The following is a 3,207-nucleotide window of genomic DNA, read 5'->3' as shown; positions in this document are numbered from 1 at the left end:
TGTGTGTGTGTGTCGGATGCATCTGGTTTCCTGTTTAATGTTCAGAAACTCTGCCAGGCTGCAGCTGCCGCCTGCAGCTCTGCGGTTTCTCACTTCCTCTGGTGTTTGGGCTCAGACTGAAACCTGCTGCTTGGTCCAATTAAAGATTCACCAGAACAATCAGAGGAACAATCAGTGGTTTGATTGGTTGATTGGTTTGTGTTTCTGGCAGCAGCTGCAGTGACTTCATGTGTTTTTCTGACAGACGGCGACCAGGCTTCAGTTTACTCTGCAGTGAGGATGAAGAGCAGAGATGGAGAGATAAACAGCAGAGAGGATGAAGACGAGCTCAGAGGTTCACATCCTGCATCTGATCTTCACTTTGAACCAAACAGCTGCATCAACAGAAACTATTTATAGTATATATAGTAAAAAGCCAAAGAAAGCATTAAATCTTTTATAAAACCTCAGCAGCAGCTTTGAGCTCCTCTGACCTTTGACCTGGATGTGGTCACAGTGATGCTGCTGTCGTTGTTTCTTTACCAGAAGTTGATCTTTGCGGTTTTTTCTTCTGCTCCACTTGAAGATCTGATAAAATAAGTTTTACTGGTTTCTGTTGACAGCAGAAGAAAAAACTTCCTGTTGACCTAGAACAGATCAGAAAACCTTTAATTGTCTCTAACGAGGAAACTCAGAGGTAAAACAGCAAAGACACAAAACATGGATCTAAAGGTAGAGATGTTTATATTAAATATTAATAGATATAAAGCAGCTCTGCTGGGTCTTTATAGACTTTCATTTATTATTTTTCTGGTTGAATCACTAAATGTTCAAACTATTATCCCTCTGGTTATGGATGCTGTTCAGCTGGAGGCATTTTCACTCCTTCACTTTCTGATTGTTGTGATCTGTATCCATGGCAACAGGGTGTTTACCAGAGCAGCTGATCAGCATCTGAGAAAACTCCAAGGAGTCGAATATGAAAGAGCAGAGATGATGATGGATCGTATCCTGTACTCCGACATCCAGAAGAGAAAATTATAACAAGATAAATATAGTTCAGTTATTATAAACATAAATACTAACACTGAGTAGGTTTAATGTTAGATCTTCCTCTGTAATCTGCTCCTCTAATCTGAACTAATCTCATTTCAGAAAATGATTCATCTGCTGTTTATTCATATGTCAGAAAAGGAAACAAAACAGACGAAACAAACAGGACCGAAGGTACACACACACACACACACACACACACACACACCAGCTGACACACTTTTGTTGTAGTCATCGTTATGAATTTCTATAACTTCAGTAAAGTCTAATCTCAGATTATTTCTGATTTTCTCAGATTATAAATCCTGAAATCAGTTTGAGTTTAAAGTTTAAAGCTGAAGCAGCTTCAGTTTCCTTCAGTTTCCTTCAGTTTCCTTCAGTTTCCTTCATTTTCCTTCAGTTTTCTTCAGTTTCCTTCAGTTTCCTTCAGTTTCTTTCATTTTCCTTCAGTTTCCTTCAGTTTCCTTCAGTTTTCTTCAGTTTCTTTCAGTTTCCTTCAGTTTCCTTCATTTTCCTTCAGTTTCCATCGGTTTTCCTCAGTTTTCCTCAGTTTCCTTCAGTTTCCTTCAGTTTCCATCAGGTTCCTTCAGTTCCTTCAGTTTCCATCAGGTTCCTTCAGTTTCCNCATCAGGTTCCTTCAGTTCCTTCAGTTTCCATCAGGTTCCTTCAGTTTCCTTCAGTTTCCATCAGGTTCCTTCAGTTTCCTTCAGTTTCCATCAGTTTCCTTCAGTTCCTTCAGTTTCCTTCAGTTTCCTAGCTCTAACCCTACAGACCTCAGAGAGCAGCATCAGGACCCAAACGTTCCTCATCATCATTATTAATATGGAGATGGTTTCTGTGTTTCCAGATCTTCACCCGGAGCCAGAGGTCATCTACTCTTCTCTCATGATCCACCAGTGACGTCCAGCTGCTGGTTTAACTGGTCTGTCTGCCTCACACCAGACTGGAGTTTATTCATGTCAGTTTATTATCTGGTTTTCTTATTAAAATATTTATTCAGAAAACTCTGAATAAATGTCACATTATAATAAAAAACTATATCGCTTCATAAACCTGTTAGTATTTTTCAAATGTGTTTTTTTTATATTCCTGATTAATAAAATAAAAGTTTATTTTTTTTAGAAATATTTCCATATTTATCTTGTGTGTTTTTATTGTTTAGCCTCTTATAAACTAAATTATCTTTCAAGGGACGTTTATTAACAGATGTAGAAATAAATAACTTAAACTTTATAAACTGTAGTTTTCTGACACACAGTTTGTTTATAATTTTCAGCAGCACAGACTCTACTTTGCTCCAGCAGGGGGCAGAGTTTTAATATTTATTAGTTATTTATCTAAAAACTGAAACTTCATCCAACATTGTGGCATCTATATAAAATCTATTTCAATTTGATTATATTCAGACATTTTCTTCCAGTGAATAAATAAATCATCCTCTGCAGAACATGAAACAGATCCTCATCAGAATTTAATTTAATTTAATTAATCAAGACTCTGAAATCACCTCCTGCTCAAAACCTGCTGCCTTATTTATCTATGAAACATGTTTTAATTGCAACTGAGGTTCTAAAAATATCAACAAACAAAAGTTTTTACTGAGAAGAAAAAATGAAAAAAATGATGGATTATTTAACATGTTGCTAATCCAACTCCACAGCGCCACCTACTGGCAGAAAAGTCAAAACATCGACATTTTCAGCTGCACTTTGACACAATATATTACATAATTAAATGTATTTGAATAAATTTGTGTTGCTATAAATAATTTTATGATAAAAACAAACATTTCATTTCTTGAAATGGCTTAATAAATAATAAACATTCAATAATAATAATTGAGCAGAAATTTCCTAAGAATTTAACTCTAAAATTCAATAAAATGAACATTCACCTGAGTATATGTAGAGGGGTGAAAAATGAGCTCTTAGTAAATTAAAACAATAATTAAGAAAATAGGCACCCCAACATAATTTTTATTTTTGTATTTTGTATTTCTTATTGTACTAAGTTCTGTAGTGTCAATTTAGATTGTCCGATGCAATTCCGCACACAACCGCTAGGGGCGCTGCCGCGTTAGTGGCACAGAAAAGATTGAGCACACAAGAAGAATAAATTTTCCGGTTAAATGAGAAGGAAGCTCAACGTGTGTGTCTCGTCTTTCCTGTTCCACAG

At 35.9% G+C, this 3,207-nt stretch overlaps 1 protein-coding gene and 1 long non-coding RNA gene across 5 annotated transcripts in view; both read left to right on the top strand.

Moving 5' to 3' along the window:
• The window catches only part of LOC103131372 (high affinity immunoglobulin gamma Fc receptor I-like), a 77,625-nt gene that overhangs the window by 16,110 nt on the left and 58,308 nt on the right, over nt 1-3,207 (top strand). The window lies entirely within an intron of this gene.
• LOC103131370 (uncharacterized) lies at nt 28-2,281 on the top strand. Its single transcript, XR_475363.2, has 3 exons — nt 28-334; nt 1,135-1,206; nt 1,880-2,281. It is a non-coding gene; the product is annotated as an uncharacterized LOC103131370 (long non-coding RNA).

Source organism: Poecilia formosa, unplaced genomic scaffold (assembly GCF_000485575.1).
Source record: "Poecilia formosa unplaced genomic scaffold, Poecilia_formosa-5.1.2 Scaffold750, whole genome shotgun sequence".
Taxonomy (NCBI): Eukaryota; Metazoa; Chordata; class Actinopteri; order Cyprinodontiformes; family Poeciliidae; genus Poecilia; species Poecilia formosa.
The sequence above is the reverse complement of the archived record's forward strand: the minus strand, read 5'-3'. Positions and strand labels throughout refer to the sequence as shown.